At 40.2% G+C, this 26,164-nt stretch overlaps 1 pseudogene; it reads left to right on the top strand.

The window, feature by feature from the left end:
- Positions 1 to 901: 901 nt before the first annotated feature.
- On the top strand, positions 902 to 4,973 carry LOC110209640 (E3 ubiquitin-protein ligase MIB1 pseudogene; annotated as a pseudogene).
- The last annotated feature ends 21,191 nt before the right edge of the window (positions 4,974 to 26,164 follow it).

Here is a 26,164-nt window from a genome sequence, read left to right as displayed (position 1 = left end):
TGTCATATATAGTTTCCCCATAGCTGTTACTCCCACAATCCTGCCTACACTACCCCTCAAAATCCTTCTCCCTTTCACATACATACACACACACACACACACACACACACACACACACACACACACACACACATTCTCTCTTCCTTTGTTCCAGTCTTTGAGGATGAAGTGATCTTTCTCCTTGCCAAGGTTAACCTCTCTACTTATGCCTTTCATCCCATCTTCTCTCATCTCCTCTGGGAGTTCGCCCTTTGATCACTGACTCCCTTATTCTCATTGTACCAGTTCCTTCTTTGCTGCCAATAACCATGCCCAGATCTTATCCATCCTTAAAAAAAAAACAAAACCTGAAAGCACTTAACCTGATCCTCCCGTGACTTCATGCTATTCTCCTGAATTTCCTTTCCTTTTCACTGAATCACAGAATCCCGAAGTTGGAAGGCTCCTAAGAAGCCACACCTAAACAAAAATCTCTGCTCCATACTTGGCAAATGGCCATTAAACCTTTGCTTTAGGGCCTTAAATGAAACTTTTTGCCTCCTACTTGAGGCAGCCCATTACATTTCTGCATCATTTTAATTATTAGGAATACGTCCTTAATACTGAGTCTCAATTTTTCACTGCGACAATTTCTTTGTTTCTACTCTTGCCAGCTGGGGATTAACCTGCCATATTGAATTCTTCTTCTAGGCCCAGCTCCAAGAGAAAGCCATCCACCCTGGTTACCAAGTGCATCTGTGTTACTGTTGTTGATGCTTTGTTTTCATAGAGGACCAGTGATGTCACCGAGTGATGTCTTGACTTTCAGTGAGGCCAAGTTGCACAAAATCATCTGCCTCAACCTCTCTTCCAAAGTCATCTAAGTCCAATGGCAAGAAAAAAACCAGGATGATGGCCAATGATGTGGGATGTAGTGGACGACCTTTGCATCTTCAAAGGTAACTGTGACAGGCCACAGGTGATAACTACAAATTCTCCGTGGTTGCATATTGGGTTATGGGATGCTCTAAAATCTGAGTTAAGGCAAGTGAAACATCTTATATTTAAATTCAGGAAATAGTTGGGTATCTATCACATGGACATCATTGCGCCACATATTGAATCACGGATCATAGGACCATAGAGCTGGAAAAGACTTCAAAGGCCAGCTAGTTCGACCCATTCATTTTACAGATGTGTAAACTGAGGTTCACAAAGGTTATCTCTCTTGCCCCAAGTCACTTGGCAAGTAGGCATCAGAAACACAATATGAGCCCAGGTCCTCTGATCCCAAGCCAGTCCCCTTTCTACTTTACCACATTGACTATTCACGTTCAAGTAAATGACAGATAAGTTAGTCTTGGCCATAGAATCACAGAATCTCCAAGTTGGAATGGATCTCAAATGAGTCATTTAGGTTAACTCATACTTTTCCAAAACTTTCCCAACAAGCAGCTATCCAGTTTCTACTTGAAGACGTCCATTCTACTTTTGGATAGATCTAATAGTTTTTCTTTGTGAGTCTACCATCTCCACCTTTTCTCCTCCACCCCTTTGTATCCTCCATTCTAATCCTAGTATACCCACACAATAAGCAATATCTTCAAAGGTAACATTGTGAGAAAGAATCCTGATGTTGGGATCCAATGAAAATGGGGTCATTTTGACACAGTTATGAATATGATGTTGCTGAAATGACTCAGCTCTGTACAACTGCAAAGTTGCACTGAGTCACTAAGATGTGGCTTGGAGGATTAGGGAGAAAGTGGTTCTGACTTCTCCACTTCTGACCACTCCAAAAGTGATTTCTCCTCCCATTCTTTCTCCTCATGAGGGGATAGCAAGAGGAATAGAGCATTCTTAATGGAAGGTAAAGAATGAGAAACTGAGAAAAAGAAGAAAAGAAAGGGAAAAAAATCAAGAAAAAAATCCATTTTCCCCCTAGGGCTGGCCTTATTGTCTAATTCTCCAAATGAACACTGAGGAGTAATCTAGTCAGGGACCTGCGACAACTCATCGCTGATGTCAAGGGTAATGACACTATGGAAGAGCACCAGCTCTGAAGTCAAAAGACTTAGGTTCAAATCTCTCCTCCAACATTTAATGCCTGTATGAGCTTGTACAAGTCACTTGATCTCCTTGGTCCTCAGTTTCTTCCTCAGAAAAATGAGGGGTTGAACTAAAAGTTCTCTGAGGTCTGTTTTAGTTCTAATTCTGTAATCTCTGCTATTCTCCCCCCTCCCAACTCCAAAACAAGGCTTTCTTCATTAGGATGACAAAATTTAAAGGGAGAACAAATGTAGCTCTGCCCCAACAGAGCCAAGTATCTGTTAATCTCGTTCTGAGGAATGTGAAGGGGAGGATGTGCAAACTTTTTTGTTGTCACAAGTAACCTTGCTTATATCTTCATCAAGACTTTGATTCGCCACCCCGACCCTCACCTTTATTTCCCTACCTTGCCCCTAATAGTGCAATGCATGATGATCAGGGAAATTCCTCTTTCTGAGTTCAAATCTGGCCTGAGACACTAACTATGTGATCCTGGGCAAGTCATTTAACACTGTCTGCCTCAGTCTCGTCACCTGTAAAATGAGCTGGAGAAGGAAATGGCAAACACCGCCAGTATCTTTGCCAAGAAAACCCCAGCTGGGGTCACAAAGAGTTGGACATGACTAAAAAATGTCGGAAAATGCCTCCCTACCAAAGAAGTCCTTATATTTACTTATATCTATTTCATATTGTCTCATATGTGCGCAAGCCATTTTTCCTAATAGAAGTTACTTTAAATCAAGGATGGCTTCATGTCTTCTCTATCACCAGGGCCTAGCTCAGTGCTCAGCATAGAGAAGAGACACAAATCAATTAATTGATTGATTCCAGCTTGTCACAATATTTCAATAGGTCAATAAGAAGGGTGCTCCCATGGTGCTGATCCCAGCTCATGCATAATTGATTATTCTGTTGGATTCTAACCCATGTCTTATCATAGAGCTTCGTGGAAAAATGCATCCCGAGCATTAGAAGCCTTTTTATAGGTCTTTTAACACTCAGGACGTATTAACAAATCCATCTATCTGTTTTTCCATTCTTTTACAATATGACCATCTTTGCCAATCATGAGGTTTTTTTGGTGGTATCTTTCACAATTTGGTGATATCATTCACAATTAACAAAATTCAAATACAACAAACATCAGTTAAGCATCTACTGTATGCAAAGCACTGATCATAAAGTTTGGTGCCTTGAGAACCAAAGACATTTTTAGTATTTTATGCACCCACTATTCTTGCAGTCTTTCTAGAAGCTGGGGAAGATGTTATAATCACAAAAGCTATGTATTTAATGCTCTACACCATGCTACACTATGAGAAAACCCCAGTGCAATGCGCGTGTTACTATCCAAACTGCCAAGACCATGGATTGCGTATGAGAAAAAAAGATGATGGTTACACTACCTTGCATTTAGCTACACTTAATAATCACAAGAAATGGCTGAATGCTTGGGCATTGGGTAAATGCAAATCTGGGTATCTGGAATATGAACCAGCAAACAGGCACTACACCTTGCTGTTAAACGACAATGCACTCAAATATTCAGGCTTTTGGTTCATGCAAGTGCTGAACTGGATATTCAGGATAAAGACGGGGATACTCCCTTGCATGAAACTCTGAGAAATAATACTTCATCATGATTCTGCCAGCTCCAAGATATGCAGGATGTGGGGAAAGTGGATACAGCCTGGGAAGCATCCAAAAACACATTAATAATGGGACTTGGTACATAAGGGGCAGAGAAAAGTGCATCTATTGCATGCTTCTTAGCAACCAACGAAGCTGACTTCAGCATTTGAAATGAGAAGCGTCAGTCTCTACTTGGTCTATGTCTTAATCCTCACCTCTGCAAAGTACTGGCCAAGTGTCACAAAGAAAAAGTCAGTGGTGAGGTGGATTCATGGAATCCTTCTATGATCAGTAACGATTCAGAACTTGAGGAATGTATGGTATATGAAGACAGACACTCTTTTTGGCCCATGCGGATGTATTGCTACATCATCTCTGTGTTCTCCACGTGTCAAGAAATGCCTCACCTGAAAAGAACAAGGTCAGTCTAGAACAAAGATTGAAGAACATGTTGTGCAATCCAGCAAGGAAGCTGCTATTCATTTTCAACTGTGTGGCCACGTGTGTTTTTGCGAGAGCTGTGTTAACCTGATGAATGTTGTGCACAACTAATTCAGCTCACCACAAGAGCAAGGATCCTATACTAACTTTGAAGGGATAAGGCCAGCTTAACGTTCTATTTCAAATGCGCATCGATGAGGCGGGAGACAAGAGGGAAGCAACTCTATTTTATTTTTACAAAGCATTCCCTTAAGTAGTAAAGTAACAGGAACTTCTTATCAAGTTACAATGACATAGAGCTCATGCTGTGCTAAGGACAATGTATGGGCGTCCTGTGCACTTATCTGACTCCAATACCGGATAGACTGCTAATGACCCTACAATAACTAGGAGAGTTAAAGATTTTTACAGATCCGTAGAATGGAGCACCGAACCAGGCGATCTTTCCTCATAGATCAGTTACCGGAGAGGGGCCTCCGCCCATCAGTGAGACCTCATGAACAGCCTGTGGCCCTCTACATCCTTACAGATCCCCAGCAGATGAATAAATGTGTGCAGTCGGGCAGTAGCCAAACGGAGAGTATCTTTCATTATGTGCAGCGGTGGCAAAGGCTCAGAAGACATTGATGATGTTGCAAGAGGAAACATTCCAGTTTTAAAGACGGACAGAGAGAACACCAAAGTCAGTGCTGATACGCAGAAGTTCAGCAACAGTTACAAGGTATCAAAGAGCTGCAGATGTGTTCCTGTGTGTTTGGATTGTCTGAAGAACATGATAATTCCTCTGTGGCCGTGAAACATGTCAACTTTGAGGACACTGAATGAGTGAATGCTCTATTTGTTGCAAAACCATTGAACGAAGGATACTTTAGTATTAAGTCAGAAATAGCAGTGTGTTTCCTTAGCTAAATGAAATTGAAACGCATTTGATAAGGCACTTCTAATGAAATGTTATCTAATAGCATAGCATACATACTACATTATAATTACTTTGATTGAGCCAAAACCAAACCACAAATCACACAGCAGTATTTGGACAGTCATTTTAAAATTTTGATCAAATCCATGTAAGCCATAGTTAATTTTTAAGAGTTTTTAACTCCAAAAAAAAGTTTTTTGAACCATACTAAGATGATTTTAAAGCTGTTTTTCATAACATTAAGTTCTGGGTAGTCATGAACTTTGAACCTCCATAAAGATGATTCTGAAATCAATCATTACTGCACACAGGGGACCATACGTTTTGAGAATAGCTCCAGGAAAATCAAATCAAGTAATTAAGAAAAAAAGCCTGAACTCTATAAAACTGTTTAGCATGTACTATTGGAAATCTGAAACCAAATTATGGCTAGGAAGTGATTTTCTAGTGTCATTGTCCCAGCCTAGTTGGATAACTGGACATAAGAGAGAGAGGGTGCCACCACTCTCTCTTTTATATTACTTTGTGGTGCTCACAAGATATAATTTCTTTGGTCCTTCTTCCCAAATACCAACCCCTTCAAGACCCCTGTTCAGTGGATTCCATACTATCTACCACCATGCAAATCACTGCTTTATTTCACTAATGTGATTCATAGTTATAGTAGCTTCATTACTTTAGCTGTATGTATGGGGGAAGAGGGAAGAAGTCTGGTATGAATAAATGAAAAATAATAACTGCAGAATATTTTAAAAGACTGTAGTTTCATTGTTTTGTACCTGTGGGGCAGGAGAAATAGCCTGAAGAGCTATTTCATGAAAGCTATGCTAATTTTTCCTTAAAGGATATTGAAACCTTCTTCAAGACTTAATTAATTCCAGGTCTTAAACTTGGGATAATTAATGTAGATTCTTTGTGTCCTACAGTAGGCACAAAAAAGCTACAGTATGGAAAGTCACCAGCTCTTCCCTCAAACTTTTGATTGGCAAGTTTTGATTCCCAAAATTGGGAAGCTGTACCCAACTGAAGCAATGTTTTTTCCTCATCAAATCACTTTTCCTTGCTGTGACCAAACAAACTTTATTTTGTGAACTGTCAGATGTTTTATAATTGTCTCATTTCATTCTATCATAACAGGTTGGGAGTCTGGCCTGTACTACTGCAAGCTGCCAAGATTTGTGGTCTGTTGGGCATAGCTTTTCAAAAAACCCAGGGCGAACTCTTTGGCCTATCCATGAACAGAATGAAGACCATTTTCAGGAGCCAGACAGTTGCTATCCCAGAAAATGCTGACAGTTTTTGAAAGAACTGGACAGATGTTGTGAGGGACTTGAGAGGAACCTTGCAAAGGGATTTCAACCATATTAATGTCGAGTTCTGTCTCCCTGGAAAGAATTTTTAAAACTCCAGGTTGACAAGTAGTGCAGAAATTGAAAAGAACTAGAAATGCTTCGTATGATCTGCTGACACATGCAAAACTTGATCAGAGGCATTATACTGGGTTTTTGGTACAGGATAAAGTCTGTATATGCTAACTTCTCCATCACAATTGTTATTTTAGAGACTGACTCAAAGGGGCAGCTAGGTGGCACAGGGGATAGAGCACTGGCTCTGGAGTCAGCAGGATCCAAGTTCAAATCCAGCCTCAGACACTTGATACTCACTAGCTGTGTGACCCCAGGCAAGTCACTTAACCCCAACTGCCTCACCAAAAAAAAATAATAATAATAAAAAAAGGAAAGATGGGCTCACTTGCTGAAATCAGAAACTTCTTGGGTGAAAAATATATCTGAAGAGTGCGCATGAGACCAAGAGTTTCTTAAGCCCAAATGGATGAGTTAATTCTTAAAGCAAATAATTTTGAACTTAGATTAAATGCAATTGCCTTAATCCAACAGGACCCACCACCACCAACAACAACAAAAAACAACCAGGAAGACCAGAAAAATTTGGAATGGCATCTATGCTTCTGAGAAAGGTACAGGGCAGCAAGCTGATGAATTGATTGCAAAGGCTGTCCAGATGTCAAAGGCAGTGTCCTGAGGATTCAACACTTACTGAGATATTATGATGAAATATTTTTGGTCAGAAAAAAACAGGGCTGGCCTCCTTCATACCACATTGACACCTTGAGGTAAGACTTCACTCATAACTTTCAAGTGTAGGCAACCCCCCTTTGCAATTCTTTAAATGATACCACTCGCATTTGCTTTCTTATAAGAATATATGTGCCTTGCTGCCTTCCTCATAAACTATGAGTACCTACTGATGTGCACGTAGGCAAACACAGGAGTGTTTGTACAGTCAGGACCCCCTTGAAGTGACCTTTCAGGCTGTCTTTTGGTTTGCTATAGAACTAATCCCACCAATTCCTTCATTTGCCTCATCAAGGAGAACCTGAAATCCATTCTTCCATTTAGAGGCAATATCCTTCTTTCTTCTGTGTTTTTTCCCCTTTTTAACATTGAGAATGTCCTGGTGGGTTTAATTCCACAAGTCTAATAATATATCCACTTATTGGTTAATAGATAAGGATGTCTGTCACACACCAATAGTCAAATTGAGATTTAAAGAGGGTCTAAACATTTTGTGATTCTTATCTATCCTGTTTATAACAATGTCACAGAAGAAATTGAAGTGTCACATGCCATTATATGCACATGTCATATTTATCTTTATTTCCAGGGTTACCATGGCAAAACAATTCATCATTAAATAGTCACCCTACTGTTGATGAGATTTTTCCATATGTAGCTAGGCTGGCCCATGGAAAGGACAATCAATGTATCCCAGAAACATCTCCACCATATCAAAACCTTCCAGTACTAGGGCTCTGTGGATTTAGCACTTGAGAACCCACAGCAGCTTCCCTTGATAATGCTGGTCTTTTGTTCTTTCAGATGGATTTTTTTTATCATTTTTTTCTGGCTTTATAAAATAATTCCTCAGTGGTTTGATTTGGCACTGAATAAGTAAATTAATTTAGGTAGAATTATCATTTTAAATTTTATTTTCTCAGCTTACCCACGAGCAATCAATATTTTTCCAGTTGTTTAGATTTGACTTTATTTCTATGAAAAGTGTTTTGTAATTGTATTCTCATAGTTTCAGGGTTTGTCTTGATGGTTAGATTCCCAAGTATTTCAGGTTCTCTGCAGTTATTTTAATGGAATTTCCCTTTCTGTCTCTTCCTGCTGGACTTTGTTGGTAATACATAGAAATGCTGATGATGTATGTGGGTTTACTTTATATCCTGCAACTTTGCTGAAGTTGTTTATTATTTCAACTAGTTTTTTAGGATTCTCTAAGTATGCCATTGGATTATCTACAAAGAGTCATAGTTTTGTTTCCTCATTGGATATTCTCCTTCCTTTTATCATAATCTTACCTTGGCAGTGTTGATTGGAGCCCCATATCCAGCAGAGAATCCACAGCTAATCACACATACCTTCTCAGGAGATGCAGCAGCATCAATTTTAGCCACTGCAATTTCATCCACCACTGTGTACTCACTGAAGGTACTGCAATTCATGAAGCTGTAGACAGTTTTCCCTTTGCAGGTAAATCTGCTAGTGCTGTCATGCAATACTCCTCTACCTGTAATACTATTCAATACATCAAAGCCACAAGTAAATGATTTCTGCTCAAATAATGGGGCAAATAGATGAAACCTCAGTCAAAATGATAGAAACTCACTCAGTCCTCTCACAGTAATTGGAAGTCGGGTGTATGCAGGAAGAGCAGACTCCACACTGTGGGACAGGAAGTAGGATGACCTTGTCTCTTAGAAGAGAAAAAAAAATTATGATAAAAAAAATTAGAGTTTGGGATTGGAACATACCCAGAAATGGCTATGCTGTAGAAATGAAAGGCATCGATAAAACTAATTGTTATAAATAAGATCCCTGTTAGAAGGGGAAGGGCGATCTCTTTTTACTCTCTCCATTTAAAACTTGTATCCTGGCCAATATTTCTATACTTCAGAGGATGCTTTTCTTTTTTGTGTGTGTGCGTACTTTGGAAATGTGATGAAGTCCATGGAATCATTCTTAGAATAATGTTTTGAAATGCACATAATAAAATAGATTTAGGATTATGAAGGAAACCAAATTATATTGAAATACAGTTACCAACATATCTAAAAAAAACAAATTCCCAGAACCCAGGTTCAAAATCTGATCTTCATCTGGTTTCATGCTAGTTACTCCTTCTCCAATCCTTTCTATGACTCCACATCCCTCATGTCCTCCAACTATTGGAAACTTAGCAGGCATGGCTCCTGTGGTTCCATTGTGATCTGTGCAACATATGCTCGCAGCCAACATCTACGTGAAAAGAGAAAGGCGACTGAACATAAGGCATAACAAGACATTTTGGAAATAGCAGGAAGGGAGCATTTAGATTCTTCTTGACTGAACTACTGTTTGCACAGAGATGATTCTCTTAGTGCTTACATTGTATTGAGTTCTTTGCCTACTATTTGGCAAAAGACTATCGTTCTGAGGGAGCTGACAATTTTTTTTTAAGGCAATTGGGGTTAAGTGACTTGCCCGGGGTCACACAACTAGTAAGTGTCAAGTGTTTGCTCTGAGGCCGGACCTGAATTCAGGTCCTCCTGACTTCAGGGCCGGTGCTCTATCCACTGTGCCACCTACCTGCCCTGGGAGCTGACATTTTGAAAGAGTATTGCTCAGTGCAGTCACCACATTCCACATGCAATGAAATGCAAAGTGTTCAGGTGGGGAACCAGTCAAGGGATGATTGAGTATCTCACCAAAGAACCATAGGATAATATCTTTTATTTTTCTTTTTCCAATAGACAAAGCACGAAATGAGTCAGAGAGGTAGATCAGCAGAGGAAGGGGCTTTCTCTGAAAGGTCTTAATGAGTACTAATTATCTCAGTTCCAGGCATGAGGCTGCAAAAGATTCTTTGATCTCAAACACTGTTTTAAGTTCAATTGAAATTTACAATGATTCTATACACTAGAGGAAAATATAAAGGGTTATGACTTAAATTTTTGGAAGATGCACAATGGAACATGACCACAAATGGAACTAGGAAATAGTTTTGGAGGTTAGTCATTACTCAAGGCATGCAGGATTATGCTTTATTAATGAAAAATAGTATTAATAAATTAGCATGATTTTATATAAATTCATGATTATGATTATGATTATGATTATGATTATGATTATGATTATCTTCAGTTGTAAGGGTATATCTTATTTTAGAAATTCCAGGTCAATTCAATAAGAATTTATTAAATTCCTGCCAAATGAAAGACACAATTATGAGTGCCAGAGACATAAAACTAAAAGAAAACACACCCGTTCCTGTCCTCAAGGAGCTTACATTCCACTGAGGGACAAAAACATAAAAACAAATACAAAATATATGCCAAGAAGAGAACATTTGGTCAATGTGTTCCTAATACCAATCAAAAGAAAAAAAACTTTATGGCCTGCTGAGTTCTAGGACATTTTGTAAGAGCTAATTTAGCTACAATACATTATGGTGATTACTCAATAAATATTTAACTAGGGAAAGAAAGATGTCAAAGTCTAAATCACATATGTATGTGGAAGTGTGATCTCATTGATCAGATGCTGTCTCCAATAATATGGACTGCAACTTACCCAAACCCACTCCCCATATTATATGATTCCTGTCTGTGTTCTCCTACTCATCCGGCCTGTTGTCCTGGAGTCCTAAAAGAGCACACCGGGGCTGTCCCTGGCTCTTATTATATAATCAGCACATCTTTTATTTTGGATTGTACATTTCCCTAATGACATCCTCTATTCAAGGGATGTTCTGCTTTCAGCTAGCATTCATTTCTCCTTTGCCCTCTGATTGACATCCATTTTGAATTCTTCTATCAGATATTCATTTTAAATTCTTCCTTGTGACTCACAGTTGAACAACAACCCTGTGAGAGAAATTATTATTTTGCTATTATATTAATAAACAATTATTAATTAAGATCCAGGCTCTTTATTTCTTTATTTAGAGCCCAACCCCTATCTCTGAAGGTCATGGCTGATAGATGAGATTGCCCTAATCCCCAGGGATTATGCTCTTCTATCTTGGATGGGACCCCATCCAACTAAAATACTTTACTTCTGTTTAGAGTGTAAATAGAATCTAATCTAGGTGAATTGTTGACCTTAGTGAATAAGCCCATGTCCCTGTACCCCTTCATTGGAGTTTAGGGTGACCCATTCAGGTCATGAAGGAGAAAACCAACCAGAGTGGTCTGGGTGGAGATTAATTCCTCTGACCAGATTGCTGGAGGCACTGTGTCTCTCGATCAAGCCCAGTTCTGAGCAGGAGGAGCTGAAGACTTTTAGCCTATCTCCTCATTTGAATCAGTCAAGGTTGATTTGTCCTGTCAGGGCATTCCTTTTCAAAAAAATATTTAAGGCATTAAATGTTTCCATTAGGTGTCTTTGGTTAGTGAAAGAAACTACTGATCATCAATTTATTGATTATTAGGTAGCCTAATTAATAAATCGATTATTAATTACCCAGAAACTCTGTCTCCTGAGTTTTTCATTCGTCACAGCTGGTACAATACCAGTTTTAATAACAAACACTTGGATAGCACTTCAAGGTTTGCAAAGAGCTTTACAAATGTTAACTCAGTTGATCTTCCCAACAATCCTGTGAGGTAGGTACTATTTATTATCCCCATTTTACAGATAGGGAAACTGAGGCTCAGAAAGGTTAACAAATTTGCCCATAGTTGGTAAATGTCTGAGGCAGGATTCAAACTGAGGTCTTCTTGACTTCAGGCTTTGCACTCTGTGACAAAGAAAGAAGAGCTGAATATTGAAGTTCCAGTGCTGGGTTATTGGGAGGGTGGTGATGCCCTCAACAAAAATGGGGAAGTCAAAAAGAGGGATAGATTTGGAGAGGAAGACAATGAGTTCTATTTCGGATATGTTGAGTTTGAGATGCCTGAGGAACATCCAGTTTGAAATGTCAAACGGTCAGTTGGTGATGTGGGCTTAGAGTTCAGGATTGCAGAGAGTGATCTGGGAGTCATATGTCAAGAGGTAACTGAACCTTTGGGAACAGATGAGAAAATCAAGGAAGACAGCAAAGAGAGAAAAGAGGAGAGGGCCCAGAACAGAGCCTGGGAGAGGGGACCTGGGTCCAGGACTCTATCCACTATGGCAGCTAGCTGCCTTGACAATCTTTTCAAAAGACTGCTTTTTTTTCCCCTAGTACAAGTTTGGCGTTTGTAAACAGCTTCACAACTTCTTGGAAGCAATCCAATCTGCCTTCCTCTTCCTACTTAGTTCTGGAATCAACTCAGATATTTTCTGTGTCTCTCCAAGATGTATGTATGTATCTATATGTATATATGTACCTACATATGTGTGTATGCACACGTATGTACAGATATGTGTCCGCATAAGTATGTAAATTGGATGAACTCTTACAGGATAAGGCATCCATCTAATTACATATCATAATCTACACAGTTGGCGTTCCTCATATCCTAAGTACCCTGTGTGACTAGCTAGGCCAAACTCTGGAGTGCTTACAGATGCCTGCCAGGAGCTATTGCAGTGTGCCAGGGCTCAGCACAACTGATGCAATATCATCACTGGACAGGAGTATTTGGAAGAATTTATCATCTATAGAGATTCCCTTGAATTGCCAACTTGAAGACCTCACTGGATCTCCTTCATGATGGTGGGAAACTACCTTGGAAAACACACATGTACCTGATTTATGCCTTGTTCTGATATTGATGAAGAGAGAGAGAGAGAGAGAGAGAGAGAGAGAGAGAGAGAGAGAGAGAGAGAGAGGAGGAGAGGAGAGGAGAGAGAGGAGAGGAGAGGAGAGGAGAGGAGAGGAGAGGAGAGGAGAGGAGAGGAGAGAGAGGAGAGAGAGGAGAGGAGAGGAGAGGAGAGGAGAGGAGAGGAGAGGAGAGGAGAGGAGAGGAGAGAGAGGAGAGGAGAGGAGAGGAGAGGGGAGGGGAGGGGAGGGAGGGGAGGGGAGGGAGGAGGAGGAGGAGAGGGAGGAGGAGAGGGGAGGGAGAGAAAAAGAGGAAAGATAGATTAAGAAGAGAGAAAAAGCAGAGAGAGGAAGAAGAGCACTTAGAAATTGACATAAAATTCATTTGGCATAGAATTTAATTTAGAAAGCATTACTCCAGGAGTGAGGGGAGAGAGGGGGAGAAAATTTGGAACTCAAACTCTTGCGGAAGTAAATGTTGAAAACTAAACATAAATAAATAAATTAAAAACTAGCCCTGGGACCTACACCCTAGGATATTAATAACCCTCTCAGACTCAATCTATTATTATGTATGTCAAATCACTTCAAAACTAAGTTCAGGAAATTACCCAGAACCTTTTGTTATACAAATGCTATTGCATCAAATATTCCTGGAAATCTCAGTCACTGGTGAAGACTTTGGAAATCATTTTATTATAAAGAGATTTTTCTCAATGGCTGACAGGACTTGACTTGAGTTCAGCACCTGTATGATAAAGAATTGATTGTATTTGAAAAAGAAAGAAAGAAAGAAAGAAAGAAAAGAAAGAAAGAAAGAAAGAAAGAAAGAAAGAAAGAAAGAAAGAAAGAAAGAAAGAAAGCATTACTCCAGAGACCTCTGAGTGAGATTCTCCAAATATGATACAATACTGGATAGATTTACTTCCAAGTGATCCTTATATTTTTTTCCTCATGCATATCTAGAGATTTGGCCTAGAGTCTTTTGGGGGGTAATGATAACATAGGTTGGGGTGCATTTGTCTCATCTATGGAGCTTGCAAATATCTTTTTTTTCTTTTTCTTTGTTAATATTTTATTTTTTCCCAATTGCATATAAAAACAATTCTTAGCATTCCTTTTTTTTTTAAATTTTTATTTGAAGTTTTGAGTTCCAAATTCTATCCTTCTTCCCTTACATAGTAAGCAATCTGATATAGGTTATACATGTGAAATTGTATAAAACATTTTCATATTAGTCATTTTATACTAGAAGACTTGAATACAAGAAGAAAAAAAGAAAGAAAGAAAGAAAGCAAAAAATAGTTTGCTTCAGTCTGTATTCAAACACTATCAGTTCTTTCTCTGGAGGTGGATAGTATGCTTCATCATGAGTCCTTTGGGATTGTCTGTATTGCTGAGACTAGCTAAGTCATTTTCAGTTCTCCATCGAACAGTATTGTTGTTGCTATGTACGATGTTCTCCTGGTTCTGCTCACTTCACTATCTACAGCTTTCTAAGATAATTGTCACAAAAGGAATTGTTGAGAAGTGCCTGGAATAATAAAACAATTGTAATACTGGCAACCAGAGAGATTTAACGTCATATTGGAAAGGAGGTGACTCAGAATCATTTAGCTGGTTAGAATGCTAGTGGTTCACCATTTATCTATTGTAGGAGCCCCTTAGCAAGATGAGATTTACAGACCCAGTATATATTCGGAATTATATTATACTCAGGATCACTTAAGACTCCAGTGCCAGGCCCTGGAGACTGTGTGACCCGGGGTAGGTCCTTGCACTTCTTAGTGCCCCCAGGCAACTCACAGACCCTGAGATGCAGAGTGGGTGCCAGTCTCTTTGGTGGAGGGAGTTTCCTTTTGGGGAGATGCCAAGGAAATCTTGGGATTTCTCTTACAGGAATTAAGAATTTCAGTACCTTAACTCGAACTTCATGGGCTTTTGGTGGGGCCACTTCTATTTCCTTAGTGGAATAGGGTTGATTCAGGCCCCACGACACCGCAGATTTGCATTTAATCACCTGGAAAAATAGCAAGAACAAGTGTGACATATCCATGTACCCATAACTCCTGATAATTTGACTAACCTAAGCCAGGGCAAAGCCAGTGCAAGAGCTACCAGGGTGGGCTGTTGAACTAGTGCTCTATCAATCCCAGAACTTACTTTTCCATGTGTTTACAAGCTTAAATTACAAAACAATTGTTTTTGGAGAAAAACTACTTCTTTTTTTAAATTTTTTTTAAGGCAATTGGGGTTAAGTGACTTGCCCAGGGTCACACAGCTAGTAAGTGTCAAGTATCTGGTCTGAGACCAGATTTGAACTCAGGTCCTCCTGACTCCAGGGCCAGTGCTCTATCTACTGTGCCACCTAGCAGCCCCAGAAAAACTGCTTCTTCGAAGGCTGGAGACACTGGCATGACAGTTATTGGGAGAAAGAAAAAAAGAAACTTGCCACTTTCAAAGAACCTGTGGGTCCAGAAGTGGAGGAAAGGAAGAGATTGTGCAAATTAGAAACATCTAGAAGAGCTGAGCCTGGGAGCTGACTCCCAGGTAGGGCTGCTCTCCCAGCTGGGAATCTCTATTTCTGAAGGATTTTCCCTCACAAAGGATTTTCCTTGCCTTCTTTGTATTCTGCTGTGTGATACAGCACTTATCAGTTAGAGATGCAGTTAGGTTAAGGAGAGTCATTATTTATTTTTTTGATGCAAAAACTGGCTATCACATAATAATGTGAATTCATTCAGCTTTTTTGCCTCCTAGAAATTGGGCTTTTGATCACAGAGTGGTGATAGATATTTTGGGGGCTTGGAATTGTTTTTAGTGTAGGATAGCCTAGGTGGAGTGCTGCATTGGAGACCAGAGAGCATCAGTGTGAGGGAAAGGATTATTACAGTCCTGGCAAGAAAGGAGATAAGAGGAATCAGAAATTCGGGTGGGAAGATGTCATAGACTTTGTCTACTTTAGAACTTTGCCCTGCATCATGGAATGTTGGAAGAAGTGTGGAGCCAATATGGTGGAAAGAAGCCAAGAAGTTGCCTGAGTTCTCCCCAGTTTACCTCAGAGACAATGTTAAATCAAGCCTCTAAATGGATTCTGGAGCAACAGAATCCGCAAAAAGACAAAGTGAAATAATTTTCCAGCTTAAGATAACTTAGGAGGACTTCAGAAAAGGTCTGTGTCACTTGGGTAAAAGAGGAGCATAGCCCAGTGTAAATGGTGTCCAGACAAGCCAGCAGGAGGCTCTCAGCCACAGCACAGATCAGCAACCAAGACCCCTCAGTCCTAGTTCAACAGGCCAGCAGTGAGTCCTCCAGCCCCAGCACAGAAGGTGAACTGCGAGCCCTGGAATACCGACACAACAGGCATGACTAGGGTGGGCCACCCACCAGTGTAACGGGCAAGCAGCAAGCACCAGAGGCCTTGAAAGCCAGTGACCAGGCCCTTGGCCTTCCAGCATGAGAAGCTTAGGATAGTGACCCCTATGTCCCAGAAGCAGAGCTCAACTTCAAAAGTCACTAAATGAGATGAAAAAAGAGTAGGAAACAGAAAAGAGTCCTGACCATAGAAAGATGTTATGGTGACTGAGAAATCAAAATACAAACTCGGAAGAGTACAACAATGTCAAAACGTCTTCATGTGAAGCCTCAAAAGGGAATGTGAATTGGTTTCAAGCCCAAAAAGTCCTCTTTGAAGAGCTCAAAAAGAGTTTTAAAAATCAAATAAGAGAGGTAGAAGAAAAATTGGGAAAAGAAATGAAACTGATGTAGAATTATGAAAAAAAGAGATAACAGCTTGGAAAAGGAAGCACAAAAATTGACTGCAGAAAGCAACTCTTTTAAAAATAGAATTGGCCAAATAGAAAAGGTGGTACAAAAGCTAACTTAAAAAAATAATTCCTTAAAAATTAGAATTGGGCAAGTGAAGGCTAACGACTTCAAGAATCATTCAAACAAAATCAAAAGAATGAAAAAATAGAAGAAAACGTAACATACCTCATATTGGAAAAACAACTGACCTGGAAAACAGATCCAGGGCAGATAATTTAAGAATCATTGGACTATCAGAAGGTCATGATCAAAAAAAAGAACCTGGACAACTTCTTTCAGGAAATCATCAAAGAAAACTACCCTGAGAACCAGAGGGTAAATTAGTCATTGAAAGAATCCACCCATCACCTCCTGAAAGAGATCCCAAATTGAAAATGCAAAGGAATATTGTAGCTAAATTCCAAAATTACCAGATCAAAGAGAAAATACTGCAAGCAGCCAGAAAGAAAACAATTTAAATATCATGGAACAACAGTCAGGATTATGCAGGACTTTGCAGGGGGTATACTTAGACAGAGGGCATGGGTATAAGTTGCTTTGATGTGATGGTAAAAAATTTAATTAAGTGGTGAAAAGAGATTGTGTGGGAGAAGAAGAAAGGAGAAGGCAGACAAGGATAAATTATATCACATAAAAAGTCACAAAAACCTAATACTGTAGAAGAAAGAAGGGAGAGAGATGAGCATTGTTTGAACTTTACTCTCATAAAATTTGGTTAAAGATTTCGTTCAAAATTTGGTTCTATACCTAACATTATCAGTTATCAGAAATCTAATTTACCCTATAGGAAGTAGGAGGGAAAAGGGAAAAGAAAAGGGAGGGGATGAATAAAAGAGAGGGAAGAAGTAGAAAGGGGAAAGGGGGAAGGCTAATAGAAAGGAGGGCATGAGGAAGGAGGTGGTAGTTGAAAGCAAAACTCTACTGAAGAGGGAAATGGAAAAAGAAGAGAGAAAAGCATAAAAGGTGGGGGGTGGAATAGGATGGAGAGGAAGACACAGATAGTAATCATAACTTTGAATGTGAATGGGATGAATTAGAAACTAAATAATCTAATCCTAAATAATGAGTGGGTCAAACAACAAATCATAGAAATAAGAAAGAAAGAAAAACCAACAGCTACTTGGTGCATCTAAGGCAACTGAGATTATCACCGATAGTGATTAGGGGTGAAAGCATCCTTTTTACCTTTGTAGCTGCATGATTCTAAAACAGTTCAGACAACAACCTGAGAATTTAAATCCTGGCATTTTCCTTAACAGTCCAATTAAGAAAAAAAAACATCCAATATGGAGAGTAATTTTTATTTCCTTTCATTCTGTTCTAGATATTCACCTCAGGCCCACAGTGACTATACCATATATTGGCCTCTTCAGTCTACTCCCAAATTGTAAACAGGGGATCATATAAAGAAATCCTGCTCAACAGAGAAAGATAGAAACTGGGGAAAAGACATAAGCTTTTGTCTTTGAGATCGACCTCCTGTGTCCAGAGAAGTGTGGACAATGTGAATTTCTTTTGTTCCTGCTTGCTGGGCATGACTTCAGGACTTTTCAAGCCAGCTCCTCCATTCTGAAGCCATGAATTTTGGATAAGTTTGTTTCCAAACTACTCTTGGGCTGGGGGAAGGATGATATAGTTGTATTTATTCAGGAATGTACACTGGCTGATATTATTCCTGTCCTGCTTTTCTCCAAGAGGACCAAAATAGCATCACTATGCTAGAGTCAAATTTCAGTGTGTCTGACTATGGCTGATCAGACCAATACATGCTTGCAATGCTCTACCGGAGTTCAGGTACAAATAGCCCATGTGAACATTTGGGGGGGATTCTCTAAATTTGCGTGTCCTGTGTTTGCTTTGAGCTGTTTCAATTCTGCTTCGTTCATAGAGCACAGCACCTTCTCTGATGAGGGCATGCCATGCTAGGCAGTCCTTTGCCAGTGTCTCCCACATCACACAATCAATGCCAAAGTTCTTACGAGAGACCTTGACGGTGTCCTTTTATTGCTTCTGACCAAGGACTCTCTTAAATAGTAAATGTGTGTGGAATGTAGGCATAGAAAAGATAAAAGCAACAAAGTATTTACCTCTCCCCCAAAACTTTTGCCATCAGTGGCAAAAGGGGGCACAGGCATGGGGCACGCATGCGGCCGGCATGCACACAGAGAGAGGGAAGACTCTGTCAATGTTGCATGACCACTGACATACCTGTGCTGCCCCTACTGAGCCTGCTCCCTTCTGGGCATACGGTCTTAGTCAGTCAGCCAAGAAGCATCTATTTAATGCTTGCAATGTGCCAGGTGCTATGCTGAGCTGATAGAAAGGCAAAAACAGTCCCTGCTCACAAAGAATTCACATTTAGGGGCAGCTAGGTGGTGCAGTGGATAGAGCTCCAGCCTTGGAATCAGGAGGACCTGAGTTCAAAAGTGGCTTTAGACACATAATACTTAACTAGCTGTGTGACCCTGGACAAGTCACTTAACTCCATTGCCTTATCAAAAAAAGAAAAGAATCCACATTCAGTGGGGGGAGATCACATATCAATATCTATGTACACACCAGAGTCTGTCTTTTCCTCTCTTTCTTCTTATTCTCTCTCTCTGTCTCTCTCATTTTCTCTGTTTCTGTCTCTGTCTCTCTCATTCTCTCTTCTCCTCTCTTTCTCTCTTCCTCTCTCTGTTTCTCTCTGTCTCTGTCTCTGTGTGTATATGTCTCTCTCTGTCTCTCTCTCTTTTTCTTTCTCTCTCTCTTTCTTCCTCTCTGTTTCTCTCTCTCTTTCTCTCCCCCCTGTATCTTTGTCCCTCTATCTCTTTCTTTCTGTTTCTCAGTCTCTTTCTTCCCCCTCTTTATCTCTTTCTTCCTCTCTCTCTTTCTTTCTCTCTCTCTTTCTTCCTCTCTCTCTCTCTCTCTCTCTCTCTCTCTCTCTCTCTCTCTCTCTCTCTCTCTCCACACACATACATACACAGTGTAAATTGGAGGTAATCACAGAAGGAAGGCACTGTCAGTGGTGAGGGAGGAAATATTTCGGAAGGAATGGAATAGAAAAATACTTTGACCTAGTGGACTCAATGCTCTGCTCAGTTCGAAGTTGTATACTGATATCATGCTATATACCAACTGTTACTTGGCCCTAAGCCCTGGCTTAACAGAAATCCTTGTAGTTCTTATCCTCAAAGGAACAGAGGGTGCTACCATTGACCTGAAAGTCCACAGGTTTCCTCACCACCTCCACCACCACCAAATATTATTTTAAAAAAGCTTTCCCCATCCCCCATGACCCTAGGTCCTTTTGTCTGAGTTCCTCAGCATCTAGGCTGCTGGAACCTCGCATTTTCCCAGGAAGACATTCTCAGCCCTAGAAACCCAGCTGGCTAGAACAAAGGGAAGAATCTTCCTAATTACCTCAGTTTAGTCATTTCTTTGGATCAGCATCCAGGGCCCCTCTGTAAGAGGCCTCACTTTGGCTTATCATGGGCATTCCATATCTGTACCAAATTTAATCTTTGAAGTCAAGGCTATAAACCAGGTAATGGTTATTTGCCTCCAAACTACCAAATAGCCCTGGGGTTCAGGGCTACCCAGTTTTCAAACCCTAACTCTCTTCTGTCCTTCTATATGGATGAGTGGTTTTTAAAAAGTATGAAAAAGTAGAGAGAGACCATGCCAAGCCCAGAGAGCAAGATCATTCTGGTCCTTTCATATGCAGATACGGCCACCCCAGAACATTTGAGGGACTTTGCAATATGCCCTCACAATACAAAGTCTTTCCCATACTGAAAACAAGAAAAAGTTATTTAGGAGGATGTCTTCACTTGATGCTGCAAGGCTTTATGCTGATAGACTTGAGAGAGAAGGTGAAACAAATATCTGAGCAGGAAGAAAGGCAACTCAAGGGCATAGTGGAAACAGGAAGGCAGCAGGTCAGACCATTTGCCTGATCTCTCCAACTGAGAGTCTCTGAAACATGGGAGAGGGTCTTGGGAGTCAATACAAGATATAGAGAGCAGAAGAGCAGGTATAAGGGACTGGTAGCAGTTACAGGAGAAGGAATGGCTGATTTATCATGTGGGACAGAAAGGCTTCCTGTGAACCCTGGAAAGGTATGCACACCAGGCAAAGCTTAATCTCTGCTTGCAAAACTTCAGAAAAAAAAATGAATACACGTTGTTGGGGAGGTTTGCTGAAAGCTGAAGGAACAGCAACAATAGCCAGTGAGTGATGAATGGGGTCGTGTCAGGTGAGGTGGAGACTTCTGATGTCACAATGTGAGAAATAATTCATTTGGACTCCTGCTCTGTTATAATCAGTATTAACCATCTTGCTATGATTCTATAGAGGTAGTGATTATGAATTCTGTATATTGGGCCCCACAGCTGTGAACCGCATGTTGTAAGTTCACTTCCTTAATCATAGGAAGCTAATTAGAGGCCCTCTACCCTTGTTTTTCTTTGTGATGGTGACCAAGCCCAGTGTGGCAGATGTGAATCAATTCCATGGAAACTCCCCACTTATTTTGTACCTCTGGACCACTCTCTCTTGTCCAACATGAACAGGTGACCATCTTATGACCACTTAGCGGAGATGCCCCATGTTTCACTCAACCTGAGATGCCCCCTGCTGCCATACGATTTCTAGCTGATGCATCATTTTTTGGCCAACAAAGCAAGGTCTATCAACCAATGGGATTCTATATTTTGTGTAGCCCCTTTAGAGTGTACAGGTATCAAATCTGGCATCAAGAATTATAAAAATAAGGCCCTGGAAGAAGGGGGGCATCTCAGATCATGAGAAAGATCTGAGGTCCTCTTCATTAGAGAGGAACCAGGGACCTTTTAATCAGTGTCATTGCCTTACTCTCTTTTATTGTAGTTTGGGCAATTTTAATTCCCATAACAATCTAGTGTCAGGCTCACATGGGCAGCATTTCACAGGGCAATTCAACATTCTGTATTAGCTGGCATGATAGAAGGATCTTGACTTTGTTATAGCTAGCTCACCACAGCTTGATTAACTATGTTCCAAAGTATTAAAAGAGCCGGATATGATTGTTAAGCTGCTATCATGATCTTTAAAATTTAGGACTGATAATTGCCTGGGGAGTGATGGGAACCTGCTAAGAATCTATCTGCAAATTTCATCAAAGGGGCTTTAAACTAGAAGGGATAGGGGTTGGCGAGGGGATCACTCCCCCCAAAAAGCAGAAAAGTTAATAACACCTTGATTTGCTGTAATGATAATTTTATCCTTCAAAATGTGGAGAAAGGAACAAAGTGAAATTCTATTCTGGATCTTATTTTCACTGACAAAAAAGGAACTTATTGCTGAAGTGGAAATGATAGGAAGTTTGGGAAGAGAAGAATCACATTTCCAGAGTGTGACTCCAAGACTCTTGCTCATTCTTCATTCTCCAAGAGGACCAATGACACCACACGGGTGATGTCATCACTCATGAGTAAATTGGGTAGAAGTGAGGCAGGGCTGTACAAAGTCATCAGCCTTACTGTCTCCTCCAGAGTTATTGGAGTCCAGTGGCAAGACATAGGTCAAGATTACTGGTGATGGCCCAAGATGCAGTGGGAGGCCTTGGCCTTTTTAAGCTAAGGTCTTTCCCAAGTCTCAGTTAGTCTGAGGCAACACCCATTCAGTGATTAAGGGCTAGGTAAGAACTGAGGCAAAAGATGTCCTAGTTTGTCTACTCAAAAGAATCAGTCTGGGAGGAGAAGATTCTCAGAGTTTCTGGCCAGAACAGAAAAAGTTGCTATTTACACTCACTCTGAGCCATCAAAACCTAAAAATATTGAGCTAGAGAGGCTTGGATTGGGATCTATTATTGGCCAATTAATGAAAGCCAGAGTGATTTGAGTTTAAAGGCAAAGTCAAGTAGCTTCATTTGAATCACAATAGGCTTTTTCAAAGCCTGTTTTTCTGGAGCTATATTTCAAGAAATTATAAATGAAAACTACACGAGACAAAGAGTTAATTGTTCCAGCTTCTTGAAAAAAAAGATAAAATAAATAAATGTGTGTGTGAGAATCTAGTACCTAAACCCCAAAATACTTTGTGCAACATAAGTGATCAAAAATCATATTCCTTTGGACAGAGCATGCATATGTTAAAGGTATGACTCCCCACATGGACAGAGGGAGAGAAGGAAGAAGAGGAGGAAGAGGAGATAGTGGTGGCAAATGATATTGTTAGGATGACCCCTGGAGATAAAGCACTTTAGCTGTTCAAAAGGCATAGAGTAACTAACTGTTTCCAGTCCATTAACCTTGAAATTAGATAAAAAAGATTTTGAAACTCCTAGAAAGAAGGCAAGAGTGAATCAGTTTATAAAAACAATTTGGAATCAAAGTGCTCCAACTGAAGGCCGCCTGATAACTTAGAATAAGTTCTGTTGGTCTTTTGGCATTAAAATATTGTGTTTTTTTCTATAATTGTTTAAAGTTTTAAAAAAATATCAATACTCTGAATTCTGTGAGGGTTGGAATTCTACACTACTATCTACTGCACAGAATGACTTATGGATTACTCTGGGTTCTTGAAACTCATACCCAACCCAGTAAATCTTATTGCTAAATGAGGCTATCTCACCCATACTATAGGATTTCCATTCACTGTAGCTGCAGAGGTTGCAGAAGTCAAAAGGTCCAGTGGTTCCCAGGCCATATCAAATATCTGGCTAAAATCAGCTCAGATTCTTAAAATCTAGCCACTGCTAAGATTCTTACAATCTATACAATAGCTCTTAGATGTTCAGATTCCTTAACAGTCTGCGCAATATGGCAGATGTTTTAATAAACCTTGTCTTTGACTGAAAGAAGGTTGGGTCAAATTATTTTGGGCAGGACCCATGCATTGTGATTTTAGAGTCCCAGCACCCCTAAACTCCTAAGCCTCAACAGCAGCAAACATGTTTGGTAGCCCAACCATTTAACAACAATAACAATCCTCATCTGTGATTACATTGGTATAGGAACCTTCCAGTGTGGAGACTCCCTCCCTGATGTAGTTTGGCAAATCATCTGTAACTTATGCTTTCAGAGAGTTGTCTCAAACATTGAGATGTCAGGTGACTTGCTCAGATTGACTCACTAGTAAATTTCTGAGGCAAGAAATATTTGGCTGAAATCTAGTAGAACTTGCAATAAATCCATTGGGTCCATTAGGGGGCTTCATTTCTCTCACAGATAGTGATAAATTGTCCAGAGCCAAAAATTTCCCTTTCAGGACCACCTATGGATCATTTAGGAAATTGAGAGGTGACCTGAAAGCTGGTCTAGGATATTCGTTATTTTGTGGTCCCTAGGGAGGTGTTTCTAAGATGTTCCACCTTCTGTCTTAATGCTTACTCACAGCCCAGGTTTGGGGAGGAAAAATGAACTAGAAAAAAGAGTAGCGACTAGACCAGTGTTGTCAATGATATGGGGAACTCTTTTTATCAATGCAAATTGACGTATCTTCTGCAATCTTAGGGTGTTGTGTAAAGCTCTGAAAGGCTGTGGTTTGTCCAAAGGACACATTAGAAGTGGAACTAAGCCTATCCCCAGTGAAGCAACAGGTGTCAAAAAGCACAGCCATGTCCATTCTATTGAAAAATAATAATAATAATAATGATAATGATAAAGGGCTCTTTTTCATAGAGATTGAGATGGTTATCTGCAAAAATAGTATCAATCTCTACTTTCCTATGTGCCTATATGTGTGCTGTTTATGAATTACGGCTTGTTTTTGTTGTTATTGCTTGTTGTTTGTTTTTGAGGAGGACCAAAGACAGCATGAGGTGAAGTCTTGGTTTTCACATGAATTAGATTTGAGAGGTAGAGTTATTCCACCCTAGCTGTCAGCCTCACTCTCTCTTCCAGAGTTATCCAAATTCAGTGGCAAGACAAAAGTCAGAACAACTAGTGATGGCCTGGGATGTAGCAGATGGCCTTGGCGTCTTTAATGTCTGACCAAGATCTAAATGCTCCATAGCTCCTGCTTCAGCCACTTTCACAGCCATTAGAGCAAGTTTTTCTCATCCACCCATTCCACCAGGAGAAGTCCTCACATGTTTGGAGGAGATATGTCCTTAACTCACCAACAGGTTGGAGGCCTGTCAGTTACCCTCAACCTGGTTTAGCCCATCTGCCTAGACAGTCTTACTGGGGTGTGGCCACTTGGTGGGGTACAGCTTCTTGGCACCACAGATGAGAGTTGGATGAAGGTGGAAACCAAAGGTGGATGAGTGACCCTGAGAAGGTCTTGATAGCCCTCACACCAGTTAGACTTCCTTGAACATGAAAGATTACGGCTCAGGAGACAGATTAGGGTTGAATATGAAAACCAAGAAGTCATTTGCATAAAGATGGTAATTAAACCCATGGGAACTGATAAGGTCAACAGTAGAAAATATACAGAGAAGAGAAGAGGCTCTGGGACAGAACCTAAGGGGTACCTTTAGTTCCAGACTGTGATATGGATGATGATTCAGTATGGGAGCCTGAGAAGGAACATCCAGACACATAGAAGAATAATGTCATTAAAACTTATAGAGAAGTTCTCTGTAAGTTAGAGACTAATTGTTATCTGCATCAAAGGAGGGAATTTCCACACCTTAGAATTCCTTTCACTGCCGAAATCTTGGGCACGGTCCAGAAAAAAAAACCCAAAAAACAAAAAAAACACCCCTTAATTATCACTAATATATTTTGGAAAGTGGGTTTTTTAAATTAAGAATATTTAACACCTGTGAGTCAAGGTTTTCAGGTGAGAGGGTGGAAGGAAGGAGACATATGAGAAAAGGAAGAGTTTTAGAAGAGATGCAAAGAGTTAGAGGATCCATTATGGTGTTAATTAGGGACATGTAAAAAGATTGCTTTGCAGTAGTAAGGGTCCAGGTGAGGTTATGTAATAAAATTTTGTAGGCAGTCAGTGGCACATTTTCATGGTTTTCTCCAGCTTCATTCAGCAGCTCATTAAGAGGAACAAAGGTAGCAGATGGTAGGAGTGATACGCGGCTGAGGCTAGGCAGGGCAAGATCAGTGCTATGATATAGGGACAAGGAATGAAAGAGAAGAAGACAGTACGCAGCTGAACTGATTTACCAAGCTGATGTCAAGCTGGATAAAAGAGGAAAGCATAGCTAACACAAGGGTGATGGCCTGAAAGAAGACTAAGGGTTTGAGAAACTGGAGATCATGATGTTAACGGTTTCATGGTGTTTTGGGGGGGGGGGGTGGTTGTCAAAGAATTCAGTCAGACCACCTCCAATCCAAGTACAGGCATTTACTGGGAATGATGGCTCCAATGGGCTGAGTTCCAAGAGAAACCAGCGACTTAGTAAGACAAGACAGGCAATTTGATGCTGATTATACAATAGAAATTGTGAATATTAAAAAGGCAGGAGGGATTTGTTAAGGGATTATGTAATGGGGGAGGAGTCCCAGCCTCAGTGGAATTGCACATGTGATTTCCCACAATGCATACAGAAAAACCCATTGAGGGGCACTAATATGTGGTAATAATATTATAATAAGCCTCTCTATATCGCAAGTTTACTGACCTAGATCAGTTCTCTGT

Source organism: Phascolarctos cinereus, unplaced genomic scaffold (assembly GCF_003287225.1).
Source record: "Phascolarctos cinereus isolate Bilbo 61053 unplaced genomic scaffold, phaCin_HiC Scaffold_9;HRSCAF=440, whole genome shotgun sequence".
Taxonomy (NCBI): Eukaryota; Metazoa; Chordata; class Mammalia; order Diprotodontia; family Phascolarctidae; genus Phascolarctos; species Phascolarctos cinereus.
Note: the sequence above shows the minus strand (reverse complement) of the source record. Positions and strands in the feature narration are given on the sequence as shown.